The sequence below is a fragment of the Paroedura picta genome, chromosome 16, assembly GCF_049243985.1.
Source record: "Paroedura picta isolate Pp20150507F chromosome 16, Ppicta_v3.0, whole genome shotgun sequence".
NCBI classification, from domain to species: domain Eukaryota; kingdom Metazoa; phylum Chordata; class Lepidosauria; order Squamata; family Gekkonidae; genus Paroedura; species Paroedura picta.
The window spans coordinates 6,815,864-6,842,685 of NC_135384.1; the positions used below are offsets into that span (position 1 = coordinate 6,815,864).

Consider the following 26,822-nt stretch of genomic DNA (forward strand, 5'->3'; position numbering starts at 1 on the left):
TTTTGACCCATTCTAAGCAACCCCTCACCCCTCCGTTGCCACTAATTTACGTGGCCCAGTCCAGCCTCATCTGCAACGTATAACTAACGTCTTTCCCCCCCAGGGTGGGGGTATGGGCGGAGTAGGGCGTCGGCCTCCAAACCCTCCCAGATCCTAAAAGGGGGTGTTCCTGCAGGTGGTCACCCTTGATGTACGCGAGGCAGATAAATGCAGCTCTGCCTTCCCAAGTGGTCTGTTCTCCACCTGTTCGCCCCTCTGCGATCACTCGTGAAAGAATCATTCATGCACGCACGCAAGCACACACATCTCAACAACTCGCCACAATTGAGAAATTGGGGCCCAAAGACGCAAATAGATGAGAATTTAATGAGCGTGAGAAAGTGGCCTTAAACCCACTTTTCACAGTAAAGGCACGAATGGGAATTAACCCAGCCCCAAGAGCAGGGGGTGGGGGGGAAGGGGCAGGGAGCGGGAGGGAGGGGTCCCAGCCGATGAGGGCTTGCATCTGGCCTCCGGCACATAAGGAGGGGAAGCTTTTTGGGAGTGGTGTGTCGTTGACAATGACTGATGGATCAGGCAGTGTTAATTTGCGGGTTATGATAAGCCGAATTCTTGATTCTCCCTGCGTTCCAGCCTGCCCGGGGTTGAATAAACATGTAGTTCCCCAAGGGGCTCACAACAGCCACACTTCTGCGCAGGGAAGGGCAGCCGGATGAGAAGAGGTCTCCTTCCAGTTTAGCAATGGCAGAGGTCAGGGCCGCAAATTTCCTACCGATGCCCGAATTTTCAGGGGGGGGGGAAAGCTTCTGAGAGTATTTCTGAAGGGCGACATCCTAGCAGCATTGCTGCTTCCGGATTGGAAGGCCAACCGATTAACCCTCAAATGGGGGCACCCCCCCTTGCTCCTTGTGGGGCCGTCAGTGCAGAAAAGTGAATTTTGCAGGGACAAATTTCCTGACTTGTGACGAGCTGTGCGTTGTGGGAATTTCCTTTCCTGCACAATTATTCAACAGCCAGGAACTCGGGCCTCTGTTCTGTCCGATGACTCTCACTCCCCAGCTGCCCCGAAGCCCAGCAAGACTTCCTTCTCACAGCCCTATGGAGACGATGCGTCTATTCCCTATCGGAGAGATGTAGGTCCTAAAGCCCACGCTCTAAGAAACTGAAACGCTCCCAAATAGCAGTCCTGGCACCTGGGTACTCAAATAAACAACTTGAAAGGGCATCCTCAAAGAAGTTCTGCCCAAGGCAAAAACAGGGAGGCAAGAACCAAAATAGAAGGCTGGCCCCTGGCAAACACCCAGAAGCCGGTTAGTCGAAGATGGAGCCCACAGGAATCTGGGAAGTCCAAGGAGGCGTCAATCAATCAATCAATATTTATTTACGGTCATTCAGACCAAAAATTCAACTACATGCAACTGAGGAGGAGTCAATCAGGATGGAATCTGGAGGCAAGGAAGTGAGGCCAGCTCTGGGTTTGGAAAGACCCGGAGATTTGGGGAGGCTGGGATTTAATGAGGGCAGGGACATTAGTGGGGTATAATGCCATGACATTCACCCTCCGAAGCAGCCATTTGGACTGATCTCTGCAGGTTGGAGGCCTCCAGGTGCCACCTGCAGGTTGTCAACAAGGGGAAGATCGAAGGCAGACTCTGAGAGTTCATGCGCCGCAGAGCCTGGCAGAATCGAGACCCCTTCACCAATTACCCAGGAGAGCTCAATGGTCCTTAATAGGCCAATAAAACCCAGGCCCTCCAAGAACCTTAAAGAGAGGCTAAAGCCGAAGGCTTTTTCCACGGCACTTGCGAAACAGGCCTCCCAGCATAAGAGGCAGAGAAGCTGCCCCCAAGCCACGACCGTGTAATCAGCTTTGTGAAATGACATGTCCTGAGCAAAGTTTGGGCTCTGGGGGAGACAGTTGGTTGTAGCGTGGGCCGAGGCAGTCTTGGAGGTCCGGCGGCCCTGGGAGCCCAGGCTCAGATTCTCCTCCCTTGACAGGGGGGATAATCTGTGGAAGAGCGGAAAGTGATGCCTCTGTCTTTTTCTCTGATTTTCTTAATCGCTAATTGCCTGGGGGCTTTGATTGGGGACATTCCTCAACCGCCAGGGAGGTCTTTGCTTCCTCAGTGTGTGGCTCACTGGTGGATCCTGTTCCCAGGCTTTTTCCGGCTATGCAGTTCCTACCTTTAGAAGGGTCCTCGCACAGGATTCCGCGTGCAAAATACGCTGCAGTTGGTCATCTATGCAGAGATTTCTCCCCCTCCATCACAGGTCTGGGTGTTTGGACTCCCAACACTGCCTCAGCAAATGCTAGGATATTTGAGGGTCAGTGCTTGAAGAGGGCAGAGATTTGGGAAGATATCACACTGGGTAATGATCTAGGCTTCCTCCTAGGTTCTTTGTGAACATGTGTGTGTGTAATGTCGAGTTGTAGCTGACTTATGGCGACCCCAGCAAGGTGCTTTCAAGGTAAGTGAGAAGCAGAGGGGGCTTGCGATTGCCTTCTTCAGATGATGTCCCTTCTCTATGGTCTTTACCATAAAATGAATTCCTAGAGCGTCACTATGTGGAGGTCATTTTTTCTCGTGCTCCTCAGTTCCTCAGGAGCAGGAAATTGGGGCTGAGGCAGGTGATTCCCTGCCTTAGGTGGGAAAATGGGATGGCATACTGACCATGCCCAGAGGTGCAAGCTCTTGAATGTGATAGGGCATGCTCTTGTCTGTCCACTGTTAGCTTTGAGGCAACACTAAGGAGTCAAAAGAGAAAGGAAGACCCGATCTGTACTAGGAAGTCTTCCCTTCCTTTTTGTCTTTTTTATTTCCCTTGTATTTTTTATTTTACATTGTAAGCTACTTTCGGTTCTCATTGGGGAGAAAAGCAGGATAGAAATGAATGAATGAATGAATGAATGAATGAATGAATGAATGAATGAATGAATGAATGAATGAATGAATGAATGAATGAATGAATGAATGAATGAATGAAAGCAAGAAAGAAAGAAAGCTGGAAAATAGGAAGCAATAGCTGAGTCCATCATGCTTGACACAGGAATAGAAACTAAAGAGAAGGGCTACTGCCACAAGGATCTTCCAGGGTCCATTTTGAAAGGAAGTAAAGGAAGAAACAAGAAGCTATTGCAAAAAAGCAACATGCAGAATAATTTCCTACTCACAGAGCACCCCCTGCACATCTGGGTTTAGTGGACCCAGCTGCTGGGATGTCTGGCTTCCATCCCGGCTTATGCGCTGACATTTCTCTTTGTGAGAATTTAGGCCCAGGTGAGAGCTGTTTCATCCACTAGCCTGAGCCAGGATGGCTGTTTTGATGCTCTGTTCTGCTTCAAATGCCCAGAAGCAAGGTTTCCTCCTTCCTTTCCACTGTGACGAGTGAAACGTCCCAAATTCGATTTTATGCCCTTCTGTGAAACTCTAAACATCCCCATTGACAAGTCTTTGCCCTTCGCACCTGCTGTGGACTGGGAAGGCACATTAAAGTGAAGCTTAAGGGGGGGGCGGGGTGAGGGTATTTGTGTGTCTCTACAGTTACTGTTTAAAAATCGAGATGGTCACTTAAGGGGGGCACCCAATTTCCTCTCTCTGTTCCCTGCTACAAAGAGCTCTCCCACCCCTTCCCTTTCCCAGTAGCAAAGACCATCTTGACAAATTGGAGAATGGTCTGGAAAAACATCTGGAACGTCAATAAATCATTTGTCAAACATAAAACGAATGCCTTCCTTTAGAAAGAGAGGTGCCTGGGAGGGTGGGATAGGGTGGGGGTAAGCCAGAAAATTCAAATTCTGTGAAAAATGTCCCTGCTGGAAGTCCATGTAAAAAAATGCACTCATTCCACTAAGGGTGGGTGGAGCATCTCTAGGCTTCCCTAGGAGCAACTGAAGCCCCCAAAATGGAACCAATGGGAAAACACCCAAAATGCACAAAACAAAGCGATCAAATCCACAACAAGCAGAGTTGGCAGCCTCCAGGTAGAGTCAGCAGATCTACTGGGATTACAGTTGATCTCTCCAAACTACAGAGATCAATTCATCTGGAGTAGGCTTCTCAACTTTTTTACCATTGAGAAACCACAGAAACGTTCTTCAGGCTTTGAGAAAACCCAGAAATGGCGCAATAGTGCAGAATATGGTTGGGAAGCAGAGCTGTGGACACGCCCACCCGGGGTCCTTTCTCTTCCCACTCCCTCCAGGCCCACCACTGGCCATTTTGGAAGGGAAGGGGAGTCAACATGACCATGAATCTTTGGATGGTGGCCTCTTGGTGTTATATCCCGAGATCCCTTTCTTCCTCAAACCCTACACTCCCCAGGCTCCACCCCAAAACCTCCAGGAATTCCCCAGTTCAGAGTTGGCAGCCTTAACAAGGCCACCGTGCTAATTGGGCTAGGGTGAATATGCCTAGAGTTTACCCAAGAGGAGTTCCAGCCACCAAAAATAGGGTTTTTTGGAAGATCCTTGAATTGGAGCTTCTCCATCCTGCCTCCACTGGAAGGGAAAGGGCATACCGGATTCTGGGCTAATATGGCCAGAGCACATTACCTCCTTCCTCATGGGTCCTTTTTGGGCAATCCCATGATCAGTGTTGGATCTGCCGTGTGGATCCAAGACTCTTTCCCTGCTGTGGCTTTGCTATTGCAAGGAATTGGTGTCCAGATTAAAGTCCGCTGCTCTTTAACCACTACACTGAACTGGCTCTTACTGTGTTTGTGTCCTCACTTTGTCAAGTTACAGAGTGGCTGATCGGTACCACAACCCGTTGCTACAAACCTAAAATTGGTCAGGCTTCTAGAAGCAGGGGAAAAACAACATGATGTTTAAACAGGGCAGCTTGCCTGCACTTATTTATCTCTTTAGAAATTAAGCAGAGCTTAACTCGCTTACATTTTCCCCCCGCGAGTGAATTTCCATTCTTCTTCACAGTACGGAACCCGAGGGATTTTGGTGTTTGAAGCTGCTTTATTTCACTCTCACAGACTAGCTTTATTTCCTGGTTTCTTTATTCCGTGGGAAGAAATTCCCCTTTCAAGTTTTGGCTCGAAAGGGGTCGTGCATGCACAAAACCCTCCTCGGTCCGCAGTTTGGGGGGAAAAGTCACATCCCCCAAGATCTAGAGGAGATGTCAGCAGGCCCGACTGCCTTGCTGCCCCTGGGTGGAAAGGAATTTTGCTGCCCTAAATCTTTGAACGGGTCGGGAGAGGAAAGGAACTGTGTGTCTGCTTCCCTTTCGTTCCCTCTGTGGATGGAGGGAAGAGAAGGGGCCTGTGGTTGCAAATGTTGTGGGTGTGGGGAGCCTCACAACATCATCCCAAGATGGGGTGTGTGGGGGGGGATTCTTTCTTGAGTGTAGCCTCTGCACTTCAGGAATTCCAACAGCCAAGATGTCGTGTTCAGGCTGACGACAGCTCATCTTGGTGACCAGCCTCAGGCCTTCTGGTCGAGGAGGGGACGTTTAGGGCTAAAATAAATTGGGGCTAAAGGGCTAAAATAAATTGGGCTAAAATAAATTGGGGAAAAAGAAAAAGGGACTTCATTGTGGGTGGGCAGGCAGAAGGGACTGTGTCGACACTGGGCTCTTGTGGCCCTTTCTTGCAGGCCCAGGGAAATGCCAATCTCCACTTTGGGGTCTTCTCCTTCTCCTTCTCCTTCTCCTCCTTCTCCTTCTCCTCCTTCTCCTTCTCCTTCTCCTTCTCCTTCTCCTTCTCCTTCTCCTTCTCCTTCTCCTTCTCCTTCTCCTTCTCCTTCTCCTCCTCCTTCTTCTGATGCCCCAGGTGAGAAGCATCCTTTCCCAAGCTCAACACAACCCCCTGAAGGTAATCTGGATCATCTAACTCTTGCCTGCCTCTACAGTCCATCCTTCAACTGTGGCTGTTCTTTCCTTTCCCACCAGCAGAAAAATTGGCGGATTCAAGCCTCCTTTTTCTTGGGGTGCCCCAGGCAAGGAACACCCATTCCCAAACCCAGCACAACCCCCCAAAGATCACCTAGATCACCTGCCACTAACGCTTGCCTGCCTCTACAGTCCATGTCTCAAACCTCTCCGTTGTAACCAAAAGTGGACATCAGGCTCTTGCTTTGAGGCTTCACAGCCAGCTGTTTGCCTCCGCCCTCAGGATTTGGCCTTCTCTCTCTGTCCTCCTTTACACCCCCACGGCAAATATTTCTGAGAGCTCTCCGGGGGAACGGAGCACTCAGAAAAGGAACCTGTCAGGAGTGTTTTGAGGATTCGTTCTGCATTAGCACCGGGCATCAAAGCCGTCAATGACACAGGGCTTAAAATAAACAGAGGTAAAGCCAAGGAGGGAGGGAAATTCGCCGTAACCCGCCAGTCAGTAGGGGCAGGTGGTGGCTGGTTTTAGGCCACGGCCAGTTTGCTTGATTTTACACTCGGGCCCTTTGCTCGCATCCCAGAGGCCAGGTGGCTGGAGGCACTGCTGTTCCAGGAGGGGGGCTGGGAAGCGTAAATCATAGCTAAAAGCTACTCCCCCTCCAGCTATCCACTTGACCATCAATTTTTGTGCTCTGTACTAATTCGTTACACATATGTTATGTCACCTTCTCCGAGCATGGGGAGTGTGCGGTTTCGAGCGCATCAACTCAGAAGAAAGAGCAGGGGCACCACTTTGGAAGCATGGGGTGGGAGAAGACTCTTTCTGGACGTCCCGCGCGTTTTCGGGGCCTGTAGGGTTATTTCTCAGAGCACCGATATCTCTGGTCAGCTCGGGAACAAGTCAGTGGGTTAGATCCAGATGGCATTTCTGCTCTTACGTTGCCAAATCCTGCTCCTTATTCCAGCCCCATCCTGAGTGAAGTCTGTCCACTCAGGCTGCGTCATTACCAGCATAAAATTTCTGGTGGTTTCCTCTCCCCCCAACAGACACCCTGTGAGGGAGGAGAGGCTGAGAGAGCCCTCATATTACCGAAGAAGAAGAAGAAGGTTCTTATATGCCACTTTTCTCTACCTGAAGGAGTCTTAAAGCAGCTGACAATCTGCTTCATCTCCCCTTCCTCTCCCCGCAACAGGTAGCTTGTGAGGCAGGTGGGGCTGAGAGAGCTCTGAGAGAACTGGGACTCAGTAGCCTTCCTGTGGAGGAATGGGGAGTGAAACCTCCCAATTTCCCAGACTAGAGTCTGCTGGTCTTAACCACTACACCTTGCTGACTCTCAAGATGTGTGTGTGAATGCATGTATATATTTGCATGTGAATCTCTTTTTTGGGGGGGGGGAAGTCAAGTTGCAATCAATTTACGGCAACTCCAATTGGGTTTTCAAGGAAAGAGACATTCATAGGTGGCTTGCAATTGCCTGCATTTGCTTAGTTCTTCTGGTCTCCCAGCCTCTGAGATCTGATGATACTTCCTTGCCTGGGCTATCTAGGCCAGAGCTGCATATGAACAGCCTGGGCTAATACCATTACTCTTATAGAATCATAGAGTTGGAAGGGGCCACACAGGCCATCTAGTCCAACCCCCTGCTCAACACAGGATCAGCCCTAAGCATCCTAAAGCATCCAAGAAAAGTGTGCATCCAACCTTTGCTTGAAGACTGCCAGTGAGGGGGAGCTCACCACCTCCTTAGGCAGCCTATTCCACTGCTGAACTACTCTGACTGTGAAAAACTTTTTCCTGATATCTAGCCTATATTGTTGTACTTGTAGTTCAAACCCATTACTGCATGTCCTTCCCTCTGCAGCCAGTGGGAACCTCATCTTGCCCTGCTCTTGTTATTACGAGTCTTAAAAAGAAGGTGCAAGGAATTATTTTTAAATACGTAGGATTTTATTTTATTGCATTTCAGTCCTCAGTGTATCCAAGAGCATCAAAGACCTCCATCCCCACCCCGCTCCCGAAATCTTCCCCTGCTGGCACCTGAAATGGATAAGAAAAGACCTATCAACCACTTCCATCAAATACAAACAAGCTTCGCCTTTTTCTTCAGAAAGAAAATATCTTTGTCTGCCTTCTTGCAGATTTGTCTTCTACGGGACTGGAAGGATCTCACAGCAGGAATGCTGGGGAAAATCTATTAAAAGCTTCCAATTATTATTTTTTTTCCTCCTGCCAAAGTGCTCCGAGGTGCAGCTCCACAAAACAATCTCCCGATTGGGGCTTTCAATTGCGGCTAGCTAAAGCTCTCCTCTCCCTTTCTGTTGAGGACTCATCCAGAACAGCTCCTGACCCGGCTGCTGCTAGTCCCAGTGAAGAGAACTGGGAACCCTGGTTCAATACCAGTCCTGCTTCTACATGATGGCAGATGGAACCTCAAGGATCAGGGCGATTTAAAGCGGGGAAGTGGTACGGGAGGGAAAGGGTTATGCCATGGCCCTCATCCCAATTGGTCATCGCAGCTGCCCCTTTTTAAGGTTAAACAGACAGAGGCCCGGTGACAGATTCCCAAAATAATGTCCGGCCTATGAGACATGCAACGCTGATGCAAGCTTTTCCAGGGGTCGAGTACGGTGCTGTCCGTCATCTGACCCCGATTCTCACCCAGGTTTCAGCATTTATCTGCTTCAGACTTCTCCCTGAAAGGACGGGAAGTTTGCTGGATTTTGGCTTTACGTCATTCTGTTTCCTGTCTGTGCTACTGATTCGCCCTGCCTCCTCCCCGGGGAGGCGATCGGAACAAAATACAAGGATTTTGCGGGTTCAAGAGCATGCAATATGGGGTCACGTGTCTTTACTTTAAAAAAGCTGCAAGCCACAGTGCTTTCTATTTGCCAAAATGTTCATCCCTTTCCCCTTTTACACACACTCTCTCCCCCCACACACACACACACATGCACACACACTCTTTTGGCGCTCATGACATCCTTTCCATGATGTCAGAATTTTTGGCATGCGTTCCTCTTCTGAGGATATTCGGCTCTTGACTCCCACCGGCGTATCTCCATCTCGTCTCCTTTTGCTGTTATACGAAATGAAAGCCAGGAGGGACAGGGGGCTGTCGGAAGCAAGGCCGCTCTTGACAGGGTTAGCCAATACTTCAACAAAAAGGGTAGCAATTTCACCGCCATTGGATAGCCCAATTCCTAGCAGGGCACTCACTCACCACAAAGTAGGCCCTCGATCGCCTTTCAAGCTGTCGTCTCGGTGGGTAAATATATACATATGTATTCCCCCCCCCTTCCGTTCGGTGAAGTCACTACCGTTCAAATACCTGAGCATGGCTTCCATTGATGCATCTGCACAAAATGCACAACTGCCCAGCTGCACATCTGCAAGGTTGGCACACTTTGTTCTCTGAAGAGGGGGCCTATCAGCTTCCTAAATAAAATATTTCCATCGCCCGACAGAGGAATCCTTTGAACAGGGGGCTGGGGGGGTTGAATCTGAGACATTCTGTATGCCTTTAGATGTACTGCACCCTCTTGTGTGCTGGTAATAATGCTTTCTCACAAGTCTCAAGAAATTACACTTTGTTCTTCTGAGTAAAAAAAAAGAAGAAGGTGTTTATCAGGTCAAGGTTAATATTTGTTTGTGTAGATAGAAGATGATGTTCCTTTAGGAAAATCTTGAGGTCGTCTTATTGCTTTTGTCCTCGGTTAATGTTTCCCCTTGACTTTCTGCTTGCCTCGGTTGAAGCCAAACGCGGAAACATGGTTTAATACCTATGGATTGTGTGATGTTGGGTGGCTTAAGGGTCAGCAAACAGGGCTCTGAAAACATGCTTTGAATTTGGGTTGTTAACTCCAGCCTATGATTTTGGGTAGATTCAGGTATGTAGTCGTGTTGATCAGAAGTAGCAGAACGAATTTAGAGTCCAGGGGCTCCTTTAAGACCAACAAATTCTTATTCTAGATGTGAGCTTTCCTGTGCACACATGCTTCCTCAGACAATGAAATAGGAACCATCAAAGTGCAGGTATAAGGACAGAGTAAATTAACAGTAATTATGTTGTTTCCTAACTTACTGCTAATTTACTCTGCCCTTATATCTGCACTCTGTTGGTTCCTATTTCATTGTCTGAGGAAGCACACAAATGTTCACACCTAGAATAAAGCTCAGTTGGTCTTTGAAGTCAAGCTTTGTTCTATGATTTTTGGATGATATAAAAACATAAACGTCCTCCTGGCTTATCCCCTAGGGACACCACGAAAGCCTCACTGGGGAGGAAAGTCCAAAAAGTGACCCAAAGGATAGACTCCCCAAAAATAAAGGAACAGGGCAGAGTCTCCCCATCTGATTTAAGCATCTAGGGAGGAACGAGAGGGGAAAGGATACTTTTTTTTTTAAATCCTTTATTTCACATCATGTTCCCATAAGAACATAACGGCCTCCTATTTTGGAAAGATGTACTCAGCTGTTGTAACAACTGCTGCCCGTGTGTTAATGTTAGCATTATCCGAAATCTGGCTCAAAACACGCCGCCGTTCTCTTAATAAACAGTTCATTAGCAGAGGTTGTAATAGGATCCAAATGTTATGAATACTGTATTTCCTTCGTGGTTCCGTACGGGGCAGGGATCGGCGTACTTTACGAACAAGCAAGGGACGTTCTGTAGATTGGCGGGATTTGTGAATGATTCCAAGATGCACCAGAAAATGCTGCCCTACTCTGAGTCTGTCATTTGCCTCCATGCAAATCAGACGGGCTGGGAGGAGGCAGCAATTAAGCCCGTTAGATTTTTAATTGCCCAACTGCTGAAGGAGATAATTTGCGCCAGTGAAAAGACAGCTTCTCGGAATCTGGCAGAGAAGTCAAACATTTGACTAATGTCGGGGCATAATTAAGAGAGAAGCACACTGACCCCCCCCCTCCTGCCCACACGCTCTGCTTTTTTCATACTCCCCACCCCACAGGCCACCTTGGTACAAGGCACAGCTTTGTTAGAACATGTCTGATTTGTATGCTGGCTCGATTCAGAGGGAGCCCCAACCCTGCGCTCAGAGGAGGCCAGGGAAGATGCCCGAGGAACCATTGTGGGGGGACGGTTTCAGTTAGGAGGAGGAGTAAGCCCCTAAAATTGAAATCCTTCCTAGTGATGGCAAGAGATTAAAGGAGAGCTGGGGAGAAAAATTCCTTTCTTTGGTGGGGGAAACAAGACCCACGAGAAGAAAATCCACGGAAGTCTGGTGTCCTGAAAATTCCTATCTGGAATTGTCTTCCACAGGAGGAGTTCTGAGACCCCATTCTGCTACCCACATGCTTTGTTTCATTGTCAATATTTCCTATCTTTCCCAGACATTGGCCCCAAATATCACAAGTTATGGGAAGGAGGACTTCTGAAAAAGCTTCTTTGTGGGCAGAGAATCCTAGAGAAGAAGAGGAGGAGGAGGAGTTGGTTTTTCACTGCCTGAAGGAGTCTCAAAGTGGCTTACCATCGCTTTCCCTTCCTCTCCCCACAACAGGCAGTCTGAGAGAGACTGCTTGGTCAGAACAGCCCTATCAGGGCTGTGGTTAGCCCAAAGTTCCCCCGCTGGCTGCATGTGGAGGAGCGGGGAATCAAACCCGGCTCGCCAGATTAGATGTTGCCACTCTTAACCACTACACCAAGCTGGTTCTTTTATCTGAAAACTCCATGGCTCTATTGGGGAGGGGCAAATAAAATACTGGGGATCGGCACACGGTATGTGCATTATGTGCCCCTTGGTATTACTGCTGTATCCCAACAGGTCTACTCCGAAGTCTATCGCATTTTATTCAATGGGATTTACTGCCAGAAAAGTGTCTGTAGGATTCTATTGCCAGTGGCCCTGATCCAGCACAGAATTAGGCACACTTAAACTCATGGATTTTTTCCCTCCTCTGTTTACAAAAAAACAAACAAACCCCAAAACCCAAACATCTCTGTATGATTACCAGCCGTTCATCATTTTTATGGAATATCCATATTTGGAAGCTTTGTCCATAATAAATAGAAAACTTATTACAGACAAAAGTGAGCCCATGTCTTTCTCATAGTTTCACATGAAAAATGGTTAATCGATGAAGGATTCATCAATGCGACGGACGGAACGAGATGCAGCATCTTCTATCAAAACACTGTCGTCTGCATTACCTCACATCAATTCAGACGGAAAAGTTCAGTTTCCCTGGGCCTGGGACGAGGAGGAGAAGGAGGAGAATTGGATCTCACATGCTGCTTTTCCCTACCAGAGGGAGTCTCCAAGCGCCTTACAATCGCCTTCCTTTCCTCTCCCCACGACAGACACCCTGTGAGGGGGGTGAGGCTGAGAGAGCTCTGACAGGACTGCTAGAGCTGTGACTGGCCCAAGGTCACCCAGCTGGCTGCAAGTGGAGGAGCGGGGAATCAAACTCGGCTGGCCAGATTAGAAGGCGCCACTCTTAATCACTAAACCATGCATCCTGCCCCCTGTTCCTTGGAGGAAAGGCAGGAGAAAATGTCTAAATATAAAAGAAAACCTTCTAGAAAATAACCCGCAATTGCTGGAAATTTGAGCCAATCTTCCTTGACACCCTGTAAACGCTGCTCCAGGTTATGAAGTAGCTATCACCCTCAGATTCTCATGCACTCTGATGTAGAAAGTGGCTGCATGGGCCCTAATTTCCTTGGTTAAAAGGAGTGCCACGCTGCGTACACTGAAGGACAATATCTGCGTACAAACCTGAATGTCACGTGCACCTGTGTAGATAGTACGATTTGAAACAGCTACAACTAGTTCATAACATTCCAGTTACTTAGATCAGTCACATTGTTTTTTAAATTCAAATGGGTTGGCCGTGTTGGTCTGGAGTAGCACAACAAAACCAGAGTCCAGTAGCACCTTGAAGACCCACAAAGATTTATTCAAGGCGTGAGATTTCGAGTGCAGTCTGCGGAAGAGTGCTTGCACTCGAAAGCTCACTCCTTGAATAAATCTTTGTGGGTCTTAAAGGTGCCACTGGACTCTGATTTTATTGTTTTTTAAAGGTCTTCTTGGGAGTAAAAGATACCCGCTTGAATCCAGTCAGCTTTTCCACGGGTGAAAAAAAGGGTGAGGGAGTTTGTCCACCCCCCCACCCCCAGAAAAGGATTATACTAGAATCGTCATGAACTGTGGCCAAGTCTGTAACAAGGAGCGGGAATCAAGCAAGAGGGTGTGAAGAAAACGGTCTGGATCCAACCCCATTTGTGCTTTAAAATAACTGCAAGAGAATGTGCTCAAGTGCGGTTTGTGCTTACAGAAGCTCTAACACTTTCCTAGATTTTATCAAATCTTTACCAGCGGGGAGTCAGGAATGCAACATCTCTGTTCTTGAAAGGGAAACCGTAGCTTCCTTTCGAATTCAAGGGGCTTAAAAACAACAACATTAATTTACATAAACGCCCCGGAACTCTTGACAATGCTATACAAGTGCTAAGCGTTTCTCTTCCTCTTATTGTTGAATGCCGGATAGTGTTTTATTATGACTCAGTAGTTTACTGTTTTCTGGTTTTCATACACATTTATAATCTATCTGTCGGCCAGTCTAAACCTGGGAACAGAGCAGTGTATAAATGCTCTTAAACAGATCAAAACACATCAATGCCAAGGGAGGGGGGCAAACAATATCTTTTTAGTACATTGGAACACGATAATATCCCTTGCTGCTGCTGCTGGGTGTTGTGTTCCTCGTTTCTCCTTTTTATGTAATATAATCCATAGCAACTTTTTACTAACTTTTGGAATCCCTAATGCCACATTAGGTGACCTTTGACATATAAATAAATTATTGCCAGATGACAGGGGAAATACACCCTTCCCTCAAATAACTAAACATCTTCATTTGCTAGCCGGTAAAATCTTAGCCAGTCTTCAGCTTAAAACCGAAAAGGAGCGGGGGGCGGGGGGGGGGGGAGCCCTCAGTACACAAGCATCCAAACATTTTGTTTTGAAATATATCTATCGCAGTAGCTCCCAGCTTTCACGGAACGGATGCTGTGGGTGTTCAAGAATCATGAACACGTTTCCTCGCCTTCTGGGCTGCAAAACATGTGAAGTCAAAGGTTTGAAAATTGGGAGGGAAGAAACAGAAAGGTAGATGTCCACCAGACCACATCCTTTCACTTGGAGTGAAGGACCTTAAAATAAATGCCCTCCCTGCTGCACACAACTCCACAAAAATCCCCACCCTGCAGAACCTAAAGGGGCTTTCAATTGTAGCCGAAATGATAGCTCCAATAAGATAGCTGTATTAGCCTATTGTAGTGAAACAAAAGTCCATTGGCACCTGAAAGCCTAACAACAGTATGAGGTTCGTAGAATCATAGAAGTTTCACACTTAAATCTCACTTCCTTAGATACAATGGGGAGAGGGGGGCAAATTATTTCCCTCATTTTTACAGAAAATTGCCGAAGGGGTGGAGGAAAGATGGAGGAGCTGACCAGAGAGAGGCCTAGTACAATAAATCAGGTGGGATTCTCTATGTGGGAACGCCTTCTGCCTACACCCTCTTCTGTAATTTTCTGTAAAGACGTGGGAAATGATTTGATCTCTGCCCATTTGTATCTGAGGAAGTGAGCGTTTACTCACCAAAGATCATGCTGGAATAAAAGTGCCTCTGAACTTCTGTTTTGTTTAGCCAAAGCGACGTACATTACATGATTTTGATCGCATGGCTCCCTGGTTTCCTAGCTGCTCCTTCAATCACCTAGGAGCAAGGTGACCCCCCCCCCCCAGGTGACAGTCACCTCAGTTATATTTCTCTCACTCAGGTCTCTTTTCCTGTTTAGTGTGGCGTTCCCTCCTCCCACACACACACACCTGCTGCTTCTGTGCGGTTACCCTTGAACAGGAATGGCTGCAAGAAAGCAGCTTGTGTGCCGCGAGAATAAAATCAGCTTACAAGCTTGAGACAAAACCCACAAAGAATTTTGCTAAGTGTGTCTCTACTTGACCGACATCTCTGCTTGGTTCCAGTTGTCCTTTCCTTGCCTTAATCTAGTCACCCTCTGCAGAAATCACAGGGGGGCCAATTCTGTTCTGTCTCTGCAAGGGGAGGGAGACCAGCCCCCCCATCGTCTCCGCCGCAGAGAGGCATCCTGATTACCAGCCCACAAAGGAGTCTGCCTGCTTCATCTCTGCATCAGTTACTGCTCTGAGGACCTGTCCTTCCATCCAAAAAGGCAGAGCAGTGACACAGGAGAGAACCCAGGGAGTCAGCAAACGGACAAGTCTTACTTTTTCATAGTCTAAAAATAAGACCATGGGAGCGAATTAGCCTCCCAATTTTAATTCAGATAAAAGGGTGCCCCTGACTCCTGAGAAACCCTGCAATAGGGAATCGACCTCTTTCTACCCTGACCTTTCTTTCTGCAAACATTTTTACAGCTTCTCAATTTAAATCAATTCAGTTTTGTAGGCTCTTCTCCCCCCCCCCCCCCCGGCAGCCTGTCTTTCTGCTTCACTGTCATGTACACTCCGTTTTCGTTAACTCTGACAGAGTTCCAGTTTATCAGCGCCTGCTAAAAAAGCATTATCAGCCCCAAAGGTATAGATGTTAATTTCCTGATTGATTCCTGATGCTCAGGAACTAGCCGGTGTCTAATGAAGAATGGAAAACTCGGGCCCGCTAACTTGGGGTAATTAGCCCTAATGACCGGTTCTCATGAAGCCCAGAACGGACACATGCCCATGTACTTCCCTCGTCAATAAGAAACAAACCAACAGAGTCACTCAGAAATCTTGGACTGTTAATAATGCGGCATAGTATTGTCAGTAAGATATCGACAATGTGAAAGCAGGCCATCGTTGAGGGAAAAATCAGAAACATCAGAATTATTTCAGGTGGGTTCTGTTCTCCAGTTCTTTTGATTTACCTGCCTGAATTTTGATTCCCCCCCCCCCAGTCTCTACCTTGGCTTTGCAACCTCCCTCCTAACTGAGACAGACAGATATGCACACAGAGAAAGATGCCTGTGCTTTTGAATCATCCGGGCCTATTCCAAAGCAGGGTTTCACCTGGGGATAAACGTAAGAATGCCGGCACTAGAACCTTGCCTGCAATTACAGTTCATGGCTGAGTGGCATTTGATTGCCCAAGCATTTGGCCACTGTTTTCAAATGCGGGCTGTTTACTCGCATTATCATTACCCCCCTCGCTGCTTTAGCGACTTGACGAATCATTAACTTTTAATTTGTAACAAGATAATGAATGTGACAACAATTACTTTGGGTCCTGCATCCTGAATGCTAATTGGAGTTTGTCTTTTGAGGCCGGAGGGTCTAGGCAAAGCAACGGAGTCTGCCTGCTTAGATTTCTCAAAAGGCCTAGATTTGGCTGGAAAGCGACTAGAAATGAAGGGTTTTCATCAGTGTCTTGTTAAACTTCCAATTTTTTTTTTAGGACAGGAGGGCTGGATTTATCCCCTCGCCTCTCTAAAACTGACCACGAAGCAGGGTGTTGTGGTTACCCTCAAAACAAACAAGACAAGGGTCAGATATATGCAGAAGAGGGGTAGCCAAAGCCATGAACAATCTGGATTTTTTTGAAATATATTGTGTCAATCCCCCTAAATACAACCCCCTCCCCGTCCAGGCTCAGGTACTTGTTTCAAAAGACACAGTTTATTCCAGATGAGTCAGTTACCTCTTGAACCTATCGAAAGTCTACAAGCCTTTTTGAAAAAGAGGCTTCGAAAGCCAGAGAATAAAAACCCACGTTGCATTAATGCTGAAATCTACCGCCTGTTGCCATGATACTGATTCCTAGTAGATGGACAAAATCCACAGCCCCTTCTGTAGAGAAATAATCAGATAAAAGGACAAAATGTAGCCGCACAACGAAGCAAGACCCATTGAAATCTATGCAACGTTTCCCTTGCGGATCATTTGGGGTTGAGGCAGAAATCCCAAACGTTTTGTAAAGGGAGAAAACTACAGCCAGGCAAGATGTCCCTTTGGTTTCTTCTCTCGTCATGGTATTTTTGGCACAATAAAGCATAACGCAAATATAAGCAACATGCATGTTACCCGGTGGTTTCAACACGATTCGGGCCTGAATGTCTCATACATTTTGCTCTTGGCCCATCTGTGAGGAAATTTTTTAAAAACATGGAAAATGCATCCCTGCCTCCACATCTCAGTAGCGTAAGGCGGCGATACCCCTAAGCAAGCGCCTCAGCTGATGAAACAAGATCCCCGTCTCATACGACGATACCAGTCTGTTTTGTTGTTCATCTTCTCTGTGGCTTCAACGAAACCCGCATACAGATTGTACAGCTCTTAAGACATTTGGGTGGAAAGATTTTGAAATCGGCTGCCTGCTCTCCTGGCGATATAAACTATTTGCATTTAAAATAGCCTTTCTTTTTAATATATATATTCTGTAGATAAGAGGAAAACGTTTTACTAGCGAAGGGAATTGAGGGTGCATTCATTAAATAATTCACCTTTCCCTTCCGGACTGTGTGCATCCAGCAGCCTCCATTTGTCAAAAGAAGCCCGGCAAACTGCTGTTCTCAGTGGGATGGGGTTCACCCTCACAAGTCTGGATTGGCGCAAACAGCAACCCCATGTGCATGGACAGGCTCCTGGGGCTGCACATTGTAGGACAGTCAGCAAAAGTAGTCAAGGTGTCTTTTAGGGAAGCTATTCCACTGTTTGTGATTGCATCATGAAGAAGAAGAAGAAGAAGAAGAAGAAGAAGAAGAAGAAGAAGAAGAAGAAGAAGAAGAAGAAGAAGAAGAAGAAGAAGAAGAAGGAAAGTTGGTCCTTATACACTGCTTTTCCCTACCCGAAGGAGGCTCAAAGTGGCTTACAGTTGCCTTCCCATTCCTCTCCGCACAACAGACACCCTGTGAGGGAGGTGAGGCTGAGAGAGCCCTGATATTACTGGAGAAGAGTTGGTTCTTATATGCCGCTTTTCTTTACCCGAAGGAGTCTCAAAGTGGCTTCCAATAGCTTTCCCTTTCCTCTCCCCACAACAGACACCCTGTGAGGGAGGGGAGGCTGACAGAGCCCTGATATTACTGAAGAAGAAGAAGAAGAATTGGTTCTTATGTGCCGCTTTTCTCTACCCAAAGGAGTCTCAAAGCAGCTTACAGTCACCTTCCCCTTCCTCTCCCCACAACAGACACCCTGTGAGGGAGGTGAGTCTGAGAGAGTCCTGACATCATTGCTCTGTGAGAGCAGCACCTATCAGGGCTGTGATGAGCCCAAGGTCACCCAGCTGGCTGCATGGGGAGGAGCGGGGAATCTAACCCGGCTCGCCAGACTAGAAGCTGCCGCTCGAAGTCACTACACCACGCTGGCTTAAACAAGCACCAAGCAAATGGTTAATAATAAATAGCAACCAATAAAACACAATACCCTCCTTCAAAACCAGTGCGTAGCCGCTGAAATACAGTTGTAGGAAAGCCGAGGAGCTGCAGGGCCTTGATTTCATGGACTTTGATGTTGATTCATGATTATGCTTGCGTTGCCAAGTACCCAGGGATGGCCCTTGGTAGGCAGTCCCCTGTTACAGAAGGTTCCACACATGCAAATGTACAGCTCAACAAGGCTATAAATATACATGTATCTGTTCCCTTTGTAATCGGCTCTCGTAGAGTATTTTCTGTACTACTGTTCCACCTTGGCAGACGCAATTCCCTTTTCTCACTGCCGGTTTCGATTCAGGCTAAGCACCATTCTGGTATTTAACACTGGGCGTATTCTTCAAATACCCCCTTTCCTTGTTTTTGCTCTTAGGACTATCACGCTAGGATGAGCTGAGCCCTCAAAGTCTGGGGGGGGGGGAATGTAGTACCTGGGGAGCTAGGGTGAAGATCTGAAAACTGTTGCAGATTGGGTTCTCCCCCCCCCCCCATCATGCTCAGCGTACCCCTCCTCCACACCCCCTGCCTGATGCAGACTTCTGGGGAACTCGAAAGCTTGCAAACTGTGTTGGGATATTTTGGTTCCAACTTCTGTTTTCGGAATTGTCCTTTGGAACAATGCGCCTACCTACCAGTTTTACAAAGGGACGTGGGTGTGTATCCAAGCAATAGGAAAGGGAACGATCCGAATGTTCATAAAACAGTTAGCGGGTCGTACCAACGGTGTCCCCGCCCGACATTAAAACGATGGGTTAGATCCTATCCTCTTTTCTGTTTGAGCTCCCTCAATTCCCTTCCTTGTTACTGTCCCAGGATCCATTTGGGTTTGGTCCATGAGGGTCCCAGGATTTCTGGCGTACCCTTCTGGGTGTTTAGAAAGCATCCCTTCACTTGTCACTGGGAAAAAACCCAGGATCCAACCTCTGGTATCTTTTTGTCTTCTCATTTTCAAGCTTTTTCTGCGGATGCATTCTTCAACCTGATATAAAATAAGTCTGTTTTGCTTTTCTGTCTTGGCGAATGTCAGAGAGCCTTTGAATCGGTTATCTGTCTTCTTTATTCTTGCTTCATCGTCATTTGTTTCTGTGATGAAAAATTCCTACGCAAATTACATTTAAATTTAAGAATTGTGGCATTTCATCCACCTGTTCGCGGTGTCATTAAAGCAAAATAGCGGCAATCAAGCCTCAGAGTTTAGCATATCTATATATATGAAGATGCTTATTGCTTCGGGAGAAGGATGTTAGATCCAAATTCAAATGGCTAGATGAGGAAATGTATCACAGCAAAAGCTGGTGCATATGCAGCAATTCGGGAAAAAAACAGTACGTAAGATTTCGAGGTCAAATCCCTTCCTGGCTTCAACCCGTTTTTTTTTTCCCCCTTCAGTTGATAGCAAATTTCACATCGGCAAGCTTTCAACAGCAAATTCAAATCTGCTAAAGGACTGTGGATTTCTGCAACACAGGAGGCTGCTTATTACAAAATGGGGAAGATGATGGCTTTTGACGGGGTTTCATGTACGATTGCAGAGGTGTGCAAAATCCTGAGTGCAAATAGTTGAGGTTGGATCTAGCAAAACCTAATCCTCCCCCCAAAAAACTCTTTAAAAAAATTCTGTCATAGATATGACATTTGTATTTACCGGAATTTACTACTGCCGATTTCAACTGCAATCCCTGCTGCAACAACCGATATGTAAAAACACAGAATCTGTTACATCAAAATCAAGTCGTTCATATCGACATACAGCTGCTGGGGCTGAAGCCGCCGCTTGCATTTGCGGAATATCCAACCCACCTCCTAGTCTACGCACAAGCTGTGGAGTAGGTAATTAAACAAGCGTCACAATAATTTCAGCTGGTCACCTGGGACAAGTCAATATTTCTTTGCAATCTGGAGCAGAAGGAGGGACGGGAAACAAAGGATTTGCGGGTTCCTGAGATTCAAGTGTTCGGGGAAAATTCCCCCGCACATAATTTTGGAAGGCTTTTAAGCCCCCCCCCCACCCCAAGATATCCCCCAAATTGTCACTCAAACCGGAAATTATAAACAATGATTGTGCCATTTACTAGAAAGATATTTTCCTCTCCCTGCATCTCTTACATAATTCATTATCCAATGTCTGTTGCAAATATGGATATATTTAGCAGTATAAGCGCCAGAATGTTTGTCGTCTCGCTAGCTGGACTAACCTTTCTCTAATCTATCCTTGCCTGCGTCGGCTCTTATATTATGGATTTGTTTGGATAATGCAGCAATCTAAACATTGCGGGCTTTAGGTGACACACATCACATATTCCAATAAGCGTGTCGGCTTTCCGTTGCGTTTCTCAGCTGGGGTATCATCTATAGCCCCTTATGCTACAAAACCAACAGCAAGGCCGTTATAACACAGATAAGGTATCCACACGAATGCCGCAGACTTTGTTGTCTTAAATAGTTCCCTCTGAATGCATCTCTCCCCCCCCCCCCCGGTTTCGGCTGCTTAGCCGGGCCCCGCTAGAATTTATCATGCATTAGGGAGAAGAATGCAGGAAATAAAAATGATGCGATACAATAACATTGTGACACAATACAGCGATGATTGCAAACCAACCTTGTGTCCCCTCCCCGGATGCCGGGTCTGGAGCCCCTCGTCCACCACGCTCCCCGCCGAGGTTTTTTTCTGGAATCCGATATCAGCCGGGGCTGGAGTTTCTTAAAAACGAAACCCTCTTTGCGAGGAGTTTATGAGGAAGTTTGGCGAGTTTTACAAGCCCTTGTGTCAATGGCAGGCCGTCACCCCCATCGAATCCGATCCTATCCACGGACTGGAAAAGGGAAACCAAGCCTCGGAAGATCTGCAGAAGCATTAGTCAGCGACGCGAATTTTGATATTCAGGTTTCTCACCCAGGGCTGGAACCATGAGCCACTGGTGGTGAAAGAGGGTTTCGGGAACTCTGTAGCTTTGATCCGTGGGTGTTACATTCCCGGGTGGAATGGGATCGAGCCAGTTGACTTCTGTCAGTGATGAATAGTGTGTCGAGGAGAAGGGATAAGCGCAGACAAGACAGATGCCCAAACGCAGGCAGACAGGTGGGTCAGGAGAGAGGGGTGGGGGAGAGATGCACAAATGGGCACATACACACCCCGCCAACACATACACAGTGGTGACCCCTGAAATGTACACGGGACAGCAGTGACACAAACATAGCCATGCATCCAAAACTCACACAGGGGGAGAATTCAGAGCTTTGTGTTTTTCTGTTTATCGTCTGTCTGAGAGCGTATAAACAGAAAAGCTGTTGAGGAACAAGGCCAAAGAACACACCTAGCAGGGTAGTCAGGTGTGGGTTTCTGCTCTTTAGAAGTTCCCCTACTGCCTGGCGATCCCTCATGAGGGACATTACAGGCAGCCCCCAAAGGGCCCTTCAGAGCCAGTTCCTTTGTCTAGTCCTGACCTCTTCACCCAGAGGAGAGTATCGCCTTTCAAAAGTACAGTCACACACGTTTAACGAAACGCATAATCCCTTTGGTTTATGATTGTGTGAACGAGTTCACAGTCCTGGACGGAGATGGAGGCGATTTTCAACATGGGGAACTGAAAACACAAAACACCAGAAGAGATAGAAGGGGAAACAGTCGTTGTTCAAGACTCCCACACAGCTGTGATCATCTGAGGAATGGTCTGTCCATACACAGCAGGCAAATATTGGAGACATCGCTCCAAGTCTTCAGGAGTAGAAACAAAACACATTCCCATAGGCCATCCATCTGCTTTGTACAAATGAAAGAAGATAGACCGCAGGCCTATGTCTATGTAGGACAGTGGAAAACGTTTGTTAATTATTGGAATAAACGAATGAATCAGGCCTAGTGACACTGTTAGAGGGGAACCGTGGAAAGGTTGGCTCCAAACCAGTATCTGCAGATGTGTCTGGGATAATTTGAGTTTATCTTCTATCTATACAATTATATATTTTATGAATTTACCTTGTGACTTGTACTTAGGTTCTGAATTTGTGTAATGCATGATAGATAATAAATTGAAAACTTAAAAGACAATGGAGGGGAGGGCACGAGGCAACAATTCCTCCCCATTTTGGTGTACCCCTCCGACGGAACAGGAAATGGAAGCAGTGCAAAGGGTTGGGGGTGAAGTTGTGTTTTTGCTGATCTCCACACTGGAAGGAGAGCCTGTCTTTATTCTATGAAAAGATTATAGCCTCCTCCCCCCGTTATTTTAGCCACCCCTACTGCGATCTAATTCAACAGCAGGCATTTGGTCCAGAACTTGAAACTGAATGGCTAGTAGCCTAGTTGGTCAGCTTGGTGTAGTGGTTAAGAGCAACAGCCTCTAACCTGGAGAACTGGGTTTGATTCCCAGCTGGGTGGCCTTGGGCCAGTCACAGTTCTCTCAGAGCTCTCTCAGCCCCACCTACCTCACAGGTGTCTGTTGTGTGGAGAGGCAGGAAAGGCGATAATAAGCCGCTTTGGGTAGTAAAAAGTAGAGTACAAAAAATCTAGTTCTTCTTGTTTTTCTTGTTTTTGCTCGCTGCTGTGTTTCTTATCAGCACACGTACCCATTTTCTTTGTTGAATGACAGGGAGTGTGTTATGTCAAAAACAAGAAGATGGAAGGTGGGATGGCTAAACTTGACAATAACAGGATGTTCGTGTATTTGCATTTATTTACATTTGTCCTCCCCCCCCCTCCTGCTCTGGAAATTTAACTTCTAGAGGTGACAGGGAGATACCTGAACCCTGAAAAATGACAATGTAAAACAATCTGGCCAAAAGAGGGATCGTGGTTTTCCACTGTGGTGCCTATGCCAAGTTTTCTAAATGCTGTACTTTACTAACGCCGGACTCCTAGTAAGTGGGAAGCGTTTAATGTCTATCTTTGTTAATCCACTTCGCAGGATGAAATCAAAGCCGGTTCTCCACGTTCATAATTAATGGTGAGCCTTCATAATTCATCAGTTGAAAATACACCTTTTCAGATTTGAGAAAATCAATTTCTTTCGCGTGAAAGTTCAATTGGCGCTGAAAAGGAGACTGTAAAAAGAATTTCAGCATAAGTCCACTGAACACCTTAAAGCAAGGTTAGTCACAACCTGTGGTCCTCCAGATGCTGGCAGGGGCTCATAAGAATTGTAGTCCATGAACATCTGGAGGACCACAGGTTGACTACCCCTGCCTTAAAGGGTAACAAAATGCGTAGCATCTAAAGAAGGGGAGGGCTCCGTCTCCCACAAACTTTGCTGGGATGTATCTGGAATCTCGTTTCATTTTCACAACAGCAGACCAGCAGGGCGAGCCCCCCTCTGGAATTAAAACAATTTCATTTCCTAGCATAACTTTAAACATAAAAAAACAGGCACTTTCTGGGCTGATTACATCCCACAGAGTCAATTAATTCTACATACAGCAGAAGGAGTCCAGCTTTCGAGGATATCTTATAGGGAAGGGAGGGATTTACAAAGAAATCTTTGCTAGGAGAATGGAGAGGACAACGGCATCTCTCTGATTTCATCTGTAAGTTCCTTTAGGTTATGGATCTTTGTGTTTTTTTTAATTGATGTGATAGATGGGGGCCCAAATGAACGCAATAGTATTGTGTACTTCCAGGAACAGGTGTGTGAAGTGGGGACGGCCGTCAGGCAGGATGGAGGGTTTTCTTCATCGTTTCTGTCTCTATAAACCAGGGGTTCCCAACCAGGTCTCCCTAGAGCCGTGGGACTCCCCTTTCCCCTGTATCCTGTCTTAATGGACGTGGCCACAAGCTGCTCCAGCAATGCTATGAAAGAGGGGAACTGGCCACTTCGATTAATCTGAGAGTGCCATTCCTGCGTGGTTACCATGCCTGGAAAAAGGGGTGGAACCTGGACCCCTACTCCTGCCTCAAACGACCTGCTTTCTCTCCCCCAATCGTTCTTGGGCGTGGCAGGAAGGTGTGGCCAGATGACATCACTTCTGGCTCAGTTCTGGGGCTCCTCGAAACCTAAAAGAAATATCTCAGAAGCTCCACCACAGTCAAAATTCAAAGGAGTCTGTGATGAATTCTTCCCATGAGAAGCCCCCCCCCCCAAACAATCTCTGGCATTTTCGGGCCACGCAACCAATACGTTCCGTCAGCTTGTCCGATGCCACATCTCCATAGAAACATGAAACAACATTTGTAACACCGCAGCACAATTCCTGTAAATTACCAGCATATATTATTGTCCCTTTGGCTGCGGAATCATAAAATATAGAATCCTCTTGAATTATTAACATTTCACTGTGGAAATCAGGGCTTTCCCCCCCATAATGGAAACACTGAAAATTAAAAAACAGAGAGGCAATGGTAAACAATTTCTCACGCTATTCCATCACATTCCTGAATTACATTCCTGCGCGGAGATCTTGACTGCTGCCCTCATTAAGCGCTCCCAAATTTCTGAAACATGAAATAGCACCAGTGACAATCGATGCTGCGAGTTGGACTTGATTAAAATCAAAAGATTAACTGGAGCTTGAGTCCACGGATTCACTTCCGATTAATCTCGGAGCCTGTCACCTGGCACGCGTGCAGTTCATACAGATTCCCTACAACCTAGGCCAAATATCCTTGGGGGGGGGGGGAAGGAGGAATTAATTTACAGGTAGCTTCCTCTTCTCTGCAGGCATTCGGCCTTCATTTCAGTACCGGACCACTTGAACTGCTCTTGTAGCCACAACGCTCACAGGTGAGGTAAGCTGATAATACTTACCTGCCATGCACGTCAATAACACTGTTTAAATCCAGATCTCCCCTAATACTGGCAGGATAAAATCTCGGCTCAAGTCTATGACTGTGAGGGAATGATCTATTGTCCAGATCCCCAGACTGATGAAAAAACAAAATAGTTATTATCTCCTGTCAGATTATCCTGCATCTAGTGCTAGCTCATTTTTATCTTCCGAGTGCTTCACGAGCTTTCCCCTCCTTACCCCTGAGGTATCTGACGTGTCCTTTGGTCCACCACCCTCAGCCTCCCCTTCTTCTTACTTTCTCTCTGCCCTTTCACGTTTGCTGGCCTGGTGCCGTTGTCCCAGAGGTCCTGAAGGTCTCACCTTTCTTCCATCCTGTTCTCAAAACATGCCTCTTCGATGAGACGTAAAGCACATGCACAGCCCCTCCGTCCTCCTCTCCTAAAATCTAAGGCCGATAAAATGTGCTATCCAATGATTTTTAAATACACTGGCAAGAAGGCAACAGAATCGAGCTCTTTACGAAATCTGTAAAGGGAGCACGTTGTAGTATTTTTTTTTTTAATGGCTAGAGCATATATTGACATATCTCCTAACTGGACTATTATTACATTTAATCACGGTTCATGTTTTGATTTCACGGCCTCTTCCAAACTTGGGATGCTCACGCAACACTCAGTTTGCAAAGGCTCCCAACGGGCCAGACGGCCGGCATCCAGCCTGGGAGCGCCAGGTGCGAACCTCTCAGCCACCCTCTGGAACGGCACCTTCCCAGCTAGGGTTGCCAGCTCTGGGTTGGGGAAAACCTGGAGACTTTGGGGGTGGAGCAGTGAGGGGGCGGGATCTGAGGTGCTCCGGGACCACAGTGGAGTCGCAGGGGGGGCGGTCGCTCTCTGGATGCCTTGGATTACGATCACCATGAGCCCTTGCCAGCTTGGCTCCGGCAGGGGCTCATGGTAATTGTAGTCCATGGACATCTGGAGAGCCACAGTTTGGCCACCGGCAGCCGTTTTCTCCAGGGGGACTGGCCTCTCTCGCCTGGAGATGAGCTGGAATTCCGGGGGATCGCCAGGTCCCACCTGGAGGCTGGCAATGCAATGCAACTGGAGGCGCCAGGAGAGCGCCCGCCGGCGTGACTCCGATTTCCCCCTCCCCCGCCGCCAGCGCCGCTCGCCCCTTCCCCAGCTGTTCGTCGCAGGCCTGGCCCCAGCAGGGCCGGAGGGGAGGGGAGGGGAGGGGAGGGGGGGCCATTCATCTCCCGGTGGTTTTACGAGCCCCCCCCCCCGCCCGCCCTCCCGGGGCCCCGCCGAGGATCAAAGGTTAATTAATGCGGAGCAGACCGTGACCGCCGTGGGGGCGACCCCGCAGGGCCAGGTGGTCCCGCCGCCCCGATATACAAGCCGCGATGAAAGGGGGGACGCGGCCCCGGAATTTGCCCGATTACCAGGCGTGGCGGGAGGGCGGGAGGGGGGAGCAGAAGGGGGGCTGACCCCCTGGGGAGGGGGAGATGGGGATCGAGGAGAAAGGGGGATGCCAAAGCCCGAGCCTCTTCTGACCCAGGCAGCTGGAGCGAAAACCTCCCTGGACTTTTAGAACCGCGGCCTCTAAACCGGTTGGCTTCCACGCTCCCTGTCCCCTGCGGCCAGCCGGGTGACCTTGGGCTGGTCGCAGTTCTCTCAGAGCTCTCTCAGGCCCACCTCACAGGGCATCTGTGGTTGGGGGGAGAGAGGCAAGGCGGGTGTAAGCCGCTTTGAGACTCCTCCCAGCAGCAAAAACCAACTCTCTTTCCACCAACACCGCCACCCATCCCTCCGTCCCACGTTCAACGGTAAAAATAAGCACCGAACGTAGACG

The 26,822-nt window shown here is 47.7% G+C and overlaps 1 protein-coding gene across 1 annotated transcript in view; it reads right to left on the minus strand.

Annotated features, from left to right (window-relative positions):
* Nucleotides 1–21,258, minus strand: part of NTN5 (netrin 5) — a 30,021-nt gene extending 8,763 nt beyond the window's left edge. The window contains exon 1 of the mRNA XM_077312929.1: nucleotides 20,851–21,258. The gene's annotated coding sequence lies outside the window, so the exon portion shown is untranslated. The remainder of the gene's footprint in view (nucleotides 1–20,850) is intronic.
* Nucleotides 21,259–26,822: the final 5,564 nt, after the last annotated feature.